At 40.5% G+C, this 8,177-nt stretch overlaps 2 pseudogenes; one reads left to right on the top strand and one right to left on the bottom strand.

Annotated features, from left to right (window-relative positions):
• Positions 1 to 526: 526 nt before the first annotated feature.
• LOC110584142 lies at positions 527 to 2,598 on the top strand (annotated as a pseudogene).
• Positions 2,599 to 3,562: 964 nt separating this feature from the next.
• LOC110584181 lies at positions 3,563 to 3,919 on the bottom strand (annotated as a pseudogene).
• Positions 3,920 to 8,177: the final 4,258 nt, after the last annotated feature.

Here is an 8,177-nt window from a genome sequence, read left to right as displayed (position 1 = left end):
AGTTCTGAAACAAGGGAATCTGCCTTCTTCCTTGAAAATTTCTCATTTGACTGTAAACATTCTAAATGCATTCTACTATCTTTGAGGACAAAATTTATGTTAGAAAGTAGATATAATTCTAATAAGAACCATGTACAGGAGCCTTAATGTGTGGTTACACTGGCTGAACACTTTGCAAACATTATCTAATTTAACCCTTATGACAATCATGTAAAAGTTTGGTATTAAATTAAGGAAAATGAAGCAAAGATATTTATGTAATAAAGTAATTTGTCTAAGGATACTCAGCTAGTAAGTGGCAGACTGGGCATGAACACCACAGCCCATGGTCCTGATCACTACATTAGACAGTGTGACAAGATTAATAAACCAAAGCATTGTTTGCAGTGTGGTGGTGCAGTTCCAGCTCATTGGAAGTGTTTAAGAGCGTAGGTCTTAGACCAAGACTGCCTCAGATCAATTCTTTGCTCCTTTACTAATTAGCTATTATTTAATTGCTCTATGTCTCAGTTTTTTTCTCTTTAAAATGAGGATAATGATATGCGTTTTCCTTGGGTTGTTACAGGGATTAAATGATTTAACACATGTAAAGTGCTAATATCGCTTGGCACATACTAAATGCTCTCTAAGTGCTACCTATTCTTGTAAAAATGCATGAATCTTTTTCATCAGGATATCAATTTTTGGGTTTCCTGAGCAGCTACATCAATAATCTTACATTTAGTTGCGAGTGACTTTTAGATTAAAGTTGTTTCTATGTGATACCGAAGGACAAAAAAAGCCAATTTGGAAACAAGTCAAACTAATTGCCAATTCAATGAAAATATCAGACTTATTATTTGATGGTCTGAGGAACAAAAGCAGCAACACTTTTTTTTTCCTTAAAGATTTATCTATTTATTTGAGAGAGAGAGAGAGAACACAAGCAGGAGGGGCAGAGGGAGAGGGAGAGAGAGAGAGAATTCCAAGCAGACTCCATGCTGAGTGCAGAGCCCTCTATAGGGCTCGATCTAAGGACCCTGAGATCAGGACACTGAGATCATGACCCCAGCTGAAACCGAGTCCCACGATCAACCGACTGTGCCACTCACGTGCCCTGCAGCAGTACTTTTTATAACACAGCTTTTTAAAAGTCTTTCTGTTGGTTGCATAATTATGACAAAGGCAAACTTCAATTTATGAAGAAGAAAAAGGAAGGAAAACCGATGGGGAAGTCAAGAATTTTTCAGTGTGGTTCCATACCATACCCTCTCTTGAATAATGCAGAGAGTCTTGGAGCAAAATGTGGAGTGGTCACAATGATAGGAGTTAACCATGTGTTTTTTTCCCAGGGGTGCCCAAGAGTCCCTGTGCATCTTGGACAAATCAACTATCCTATAATTCAGTTTTTCCTGTTGTAATTGGTGAATTAAAGTTTTTTACTTAACCACTGCCTGAGGAGGTCTCAGAGCACTTGTGTACGGGGCATCTTCTAAGTGGTTTTGATATATAGAATGGAAACATGGGGCTGGCTGGAGCTTTATCTTTTTTTTTTTTTTTTAGAATGTTCCACATAATAGTAATTTTGTATTATTAAATGTGTATATTTTCAAAAGATAGTTACAGTTTCAATAACAACTTTTCTTTATACTCTAGAAAATTGGAAAATACAGAAAAGCATTAAGAATAAAATAGAAATCATTGTAACCCCACCATATTATATACATTGGTGCATTCATCTCCAGTAAAAGGTTGCTTTATTTGTTTATTTATGCATTTATTTAATTTTTGAAGGTTGTTGTTTTAAAGTGTTCATGTGGCTGGGTGATTTCTGAAGATACAGGATAAAATAAAAATTTGGTTATTCATGTCAGCCCCTAGAATGGAGTTATGTGGTACTTGATGCTACTTATTTTATCCTAAATTAAAAAATATATATTTTGAGCTGAAATAAAGGTAGAATTGGTTAATCTGAAAGAATACCTCTGTGACTTGTAAGTCAAAATAAGGCTGTATTGGCCGTTCTGACATGGAAGGTGCTGGCATACCTGACTTCTCAGGAAACCACGTCAGAGCTGGAGCCGGAGCCAGTCACAGAGGTGGAACCAGCGCCGGAGTGGGAGTACATGGAGCAGGAAAAACTACAATTTTGTATAGATTACAGGTTGGAGAAGTCGTTGCTACTATTCCTACCATCGGATTTAAAGCTGACACGGTAACATACGAGAGCCTTAGATTCCAAGTCTGGGATTTAGGAGGACAGACAAGTATCAGACCATATTGGGGATGTTATTATTCAAACACAGATGCAATCATTTCTGAGTAGGTAGTTGTGATGGAGACTGGACTGGCATTTCCAAATGAGAGTTAGTTGCCATATTGGAGGAAGAAGAGCTGAGAAAAGCCATTTTAGTGGTGTTTGCAAGTAAACAGGACACGGAACAGGCCATGACTCTCTCAGATTTGGCAAGTTTACTTGCGTTACTTGTATGGAAGGACCGAAAATGACAACTATTCAAAACTTCAGCAACCAGAGGCGTTGGCCTTGATGAGGCAATGGAAGCATTAGTTGGAACATTAAAGAGCAATCATTCAATCACTTCTGCACTTTTGAAATGAAGACTATATCACATTTCCCTTTGGAAATGTGTTAAGTGTGCTTCATGCTACTAAATGTTAAAAGAGTGTGATTGTTGACATATACTGAACTGACTACAATATATGTAATAAAGAGTATTTGGTTGCAAGGGTAACTCACCATGATTGAACCAACTGAATGTCTGTTCAATGTAATGTAAAATCCTTCCTTGCTTTCTTGTGTTATGTATTCTATTTGTATGGAATTCTTATTCAAATAGAATCCCATTCAAGAATGTACTCATATTGAGGAAAAAAACCCTATTTTTGAATTAGTAGTTGCCACTTGTTTGTATAAACACTAATAAATATCTTTTTTTTTTTGCATGACAAAGTCTTTACTTTCAAACGATTATCAGTACACCAAGTAAGAACATGTATACAAGTTCTTGAATTCTATCATCTAATAATTTTGATTAATAAGATAAACTAAGAGCAGCCCGAACAATATATACTAGTATTCGCTGTTCCACCCTTAGCCGAAAGGACGACTTAAGGCCGGCTGCTGCTTCACACAAGTTACAGTAACTATTTACTACTTTTTCATAGAGAAAGCCCCTGACCTTCAAGAAAGCTTTAGGGGAAAAAAAAAATTTAATCCCCGTCTTTCTTTAAACAGAATTTTTTTTTTTTACTACATCTAAGAAAGAAAAAGTACTGATACATATGTTGCTTGAGCTAAAAGGCCTAGGAAAACAGACAACATATACACATTAAATTTCTAAGAAATATGAGGTAAAAGGAGAAAATCTTTGGATAAGCTCTACGTTTGTACAAAGAAGCTAGATTTGCTATTCTCCAAGAAGTGAAGGGACCTACTACATAATATACAGAAATAACTTAATGCCTTTTCACAAGGATGTAACTACTCAAGATTTGCTGAAGCTTCGTATTCCATGAAGGCATCTAGCATGCCAATCTGCATGCAGAGCTGCTCCTTCTTCCCCTATCCATTTATACGGTAGTTTTCATGGATTTCTGGCTAGATGTCACAGACAAAGGCCAGCAGGTTATCCAGAACTTCATCCCTGTTCTGCTGGAAGTAGGCCTGGAGGATGGTCATCTTCTCCTGGGTCTCCTTCTCCACTTCGGTGCTGCAGCTGCCATGGGATCCCAGAGCCGCAGCTTCCTTGGCCTTGAACTCCTTCTCTCTTTGCAGGTGGTATTGTTCAATTTCAGCCTGAGCTTCTTCTTTGGCCTGCTTCAGCCTCCAGTTCTTTGGCTTGGGGGCCTCTGACACCTGCTCGGTGGCCTGCTTCTCGGCCTGCAGCAGCTGCTAGATACCCTGCAACTGGCTGGCCATGGCGGCCAACACTAATAAATATCTTTTTTTTTTTTAAAGATTTTATTTATTTGACAGAGAGAGACACAGCAAGAGAGGGAACACAAGCGGGGGAGGGAGAAGCAGGCTTCCCGCGGAGCCGGGAGCCCGATGCGGGGCTCGATCCCAGGACCCTGGGACCATGACCCGAGCCGAAGGCAGATGCTTAACGACTGAGCCAGCCAGGCGCCCCAACACTAATAAATATCTTAACTCAGAAAAACATAAGGCTGTATTATCAAACAGTTTAAATAATAATAATGTGAAGATGAGTTGTAATCATGCATAAAAAAATCATGATTGTGTTACTTTTGGTCAGGCGGTTTCCTGCTTGGGGTGGCCCTTCTAGAGTTGGTGATCTTTGAGGACTGACAGCTCTGTGATAAAATAAAGACATGAAGCTTGAAGATGGGTCTAGGAGTTCAGGTGCTCCTGGGGCACCATCTCCCAGCCTTGGGGGAATGTCTAACCCACCTTGTGTATAACCCAACCTTATAAAAGATAAGATGTGTGTCTCTCATGAATGGATGGCAATGTCAGAATTGGATGCCAAGTGGCAATAGCAGTGAAGCCACACTTATCATCTAAAGGCACACCTGCCCTCGTGCTTGACTAATTCTCAATAACCTCTTCTCTTGAGCAAACATATAATTTTAATATAATATATTTATATATATTATATAATTTATAATATAAATTTAATATAAACATAATTGTGCTTAGGGTTAGATTTGTGAAAAATAATTCACTTCATGTCTTTTTCCCATAGGCTAAAACTCTTCTGGGAGTCTACAGAGGAACTTAACACTAAGATTTCAAACAAGGCAAGAAGGTATCAAACTTCCTCCTTCGGGGCAGTCTGTGAAGAAGTTGATTATGCCAGCTGGTAGTTATAACTTCTGCTTGCTTTCCCAGAGCAAACCAAACCCTTTATTTACCATAATCATAACAGACCAGCCTATCCATTATGTTTCTAGGATGTCTTAAGAGTTCAGGGCCGCTGTGCTCTTCACAGCACACTTCATGTCTGTAATTTGTGATGTCTGAGATACTCTCATAGGCAAATAAATTACAGTGTCAAGTTAATGGCTTGTACCTGAGCTCCGAGAATGAACTGGAAGGTCAGTGTAACAGGTGTGGGCTATCATTGCATTCAATAGGTTATGCTTCCGTACACAGTGCCTCAAAATTGGAACATAAATTTCTGAATACTGGACATGATAAAGGACAACTTATAACTTTTTGTTTGTTGAAGGTGAGAAATGGACCATGAACACATTTTCTCTACAAGTGCCTCTAATTCTTCCAATCATTCTGACACATAGAAGGAAGGAAGAGAGGATGCTAGAGACAATCAGCAAAGGAGGGCATGGTCTTCTGTCCTGGTTGACTTCTCTGTGTGTCTTTAGCCTACTTTTCTATATACTGGATGAACTGCAGACAGAGTCCCAGGAACTATCTGGTAGCAAGTTCAAAGGAAAGAGTATTAACTCTGTGAGGCATGCATGATAATACCTGGTTTAACACCCAGCTGACAAAGAGGCAGGTTCTGACTCAGGAGCAATTGATGATGGGGCTGAAGAACTGAGTCTACTGACCTCCAGACCACTGGGCGTTCCAGTATGTTGTCCCATCTTTCTGGGATTTAAGCAGGAATGGATTTATTTTCCAATTCAGTTATTGTATTCTTTGGCTCTGTGACTTATTTTTGGCACTTTCTTATATTTTCTGTCTGTTGGAGTTCTCACTGTGTTCATTCTTCTCCTGAGTTCAGTGAACATTTTTATGACCATTACTTTTGAACTTTTTTTCCTAATCAGGTAAAGTATTTATCTCTATTAATTAAGATTTTTCCCTGAGGTTTTATATTATTCTTTCATTTGGAATATATCCCTCTGTTTTTTTCATTTTTCTTGACTGTGTTGGTTTCTATGCATTAGATTAAACAGCCACCTCTCAGTTTTAAAGCAGTGACCTTGTATAGGAGATGAACCTCATTGATTCACCCCGACCCAGCTCTAGGTTGTCTCTCAAACATTTGTGATTGTCTAAGCGGCCTATTATATCTTTAATATACCTGTGACCCTGTAGTGGAAGGTGTGCTAAGTCCAGTCTGTGTCCCGAAGGGAAGGATGACATTCAGCACCTAGATTCAGAATGTTTGGAATCCAGACCCTCAGGTAGCAGCTTTTAAAGTATGAAAATATATATTGTCCTGTGGGAACACAAGTGTCAACCCTGCTGGCCACCAGGGCCAGGTGATCTGGAGGTCCCCTGGATAGCAGTGGCAAAAACTGGGGCTCCAGTGGAGTGTATAAACTCCTATCTCAGAGATATGAGCAAGCTATAGGGAAGCAGAGAGAGAGCACGAAGATGGTGTCCACTAGCCTCCATTCCCTAGAGTATCTCTGTAGCCCCCTATAAGTGTGCCAGACCTAAACCTGCCCCTAAGGCTGAAGCTTTTGGACAAGCACATACGCTTCTTTCACAGAGAGACTGGGGGTGTGTTCAGTCTGCTGTCTGTGCAGTGCCCTGGGGGTGGAGCCTGCCCAGAACTCTCTCTGGTTATTACAGTCCCATGGGACCCAGGAACACACGTCCACCCTCGTCCGCTGGCATTGAGAGCCAGATGATCAAGGGGCATCCCCTAGGCAGCAGCCACAAAAACCAAGGCACTAGACATAACATCTGGGGCACCACATGTGTGCAAAACCTTCCTTCTGGCAGATACCGGTGCTCTGGAGCTTGGCCAGGGGAGAGTGCAAAGATAGTGCCCACCCTCCGAGTATTCTGGAAAGGTTAATTAGGGTAATTAAAAAGGGCTAATCAAGCCCCACTGGCCCCCTAACCCAATTGATTAAGGGGGTGTCCCTCGGCAGCAAATACCAGGGGACCAAACGCAGGTAAAAGTTCCCTTCTGGGAGAAACTTTTGCTCTAGAGTGCGGCAGAAGGAGAAGACGAAGATGGATGGCTCTCACTGAATGCAGTAAGGCAAAGGGACAGTGTGTAGATGGGGCCACCCATGAAAAAGAAAAAGGAGAAAAGAAAAAAAAAAAGAAGTAGATGACACCTGTCAGCTGAAATCAGGCCAAGGAGGAGGTACAGAGAGCACCTGAAAGAAAAAGAAGAAAAAAAGATGGTGCCTGCCAGCTAGCAGCCTCTAGATGTGTGCTCAATTAGATGCCTGCCCCTCAGGTGGATGCTTTAAAATTAGCAAATGAGCCTTATTCACATTCAGTCTTCTGAGTGCCTCTCAGCTGCGCCAACGCCTGGTCCTGGGGCAGGTGAATCCTAGGGCGTCAGTTTTTTCAGAGCCGATTTCTCAGATGGTGGACATGAGCCCTATTGGTTTGCAAGGCTACGTGTTTTGGGCGCTCACCTCTCAGGTGCAGGTTTTAAAAGCTGGGGTGTCTGAGGCGGAGTTTAAACCCTCTGCTTTTCAGGGAGAAGCTCCGGGTTTTGAGTTCCCCTACTGACTGTAGGTTGCCGCAGTGGTGTGGTTTATGAAGAAGTTGTGTCCTAGACTCTCCTCCCTGCTTCTATGTGGACCTTGTGTTTTTTGCTGGGTGCTTAGGAGTTGCTCAGACACTTCATAGTTTTTTTCAAAGGAAGTTTTTCGATACGTGGCTGTAGATGTGGTGTATCTGTTAGGAGGGTGAGTTCTGGATCTTCCTACTGTTGCCATTTGGAACCAGAATCTGCAGGGTTATAAGAGTGGATTGAAAACAAGCGTAAGTTGTTATTTTATATTCCTCTGCACAGTCTTTTCACATACCTTGAACCGCAAAAGAAATCCACCGTTTCGAATTTTTCTCACAGGGTAATCGAAGGAACTAGATAAATTTGAAAGTCCAAATGTTATGATTTATATAGATATCTTATTGAGAGAATTCTTTCATACTGAGTTAAAAAAATCTAGGAAGTTATAGGGTCTGTCTCTAATCTTTTGAGATTGATTTTATAGGAGATAATTATATTGGACATTTGAATCATTTTCAGGGGGAGCAGCTTAGAGGCGGGGAGGGTAAGTTTGGATCCTATTTTGTTTGCTTTTTATTACTAGTGTCATAACGTACAAGTTTGTATTCATGGACATTCACATGTACATCTTTGTGGAAAACAGATTTTTGTATTTCCTTGAAAATTTAGTCTATAGAGCAAATAAAAACAATACTGGTTTTCTGAAGGGCTTCATAAATCAATTCTTTTACTTTGCTATTAAAGAAGTCTGTGACTCAC

The sequence above is a fragment of the Neomonachus schauinslandi genome, chromosome 2, assembly GCF_002201575.2.
Source record: "Neomonachus schauinslandi chromosome 2, ASM220157v2, whole genome shotgun sequence".
Classification (NCBI taxonomy): domain Eukaryota; kingdom Metazoa; phylum Chordata; class Mammalia; order Carnivora; family Phocidae; genus Neomonachus; species Neomonachus schauinslandi.
The sequence above is the reverse complement of the archived record's forward strand: the minus strand, read 5'-3'. Positions and strand labels throughout refer to the sequence as shown.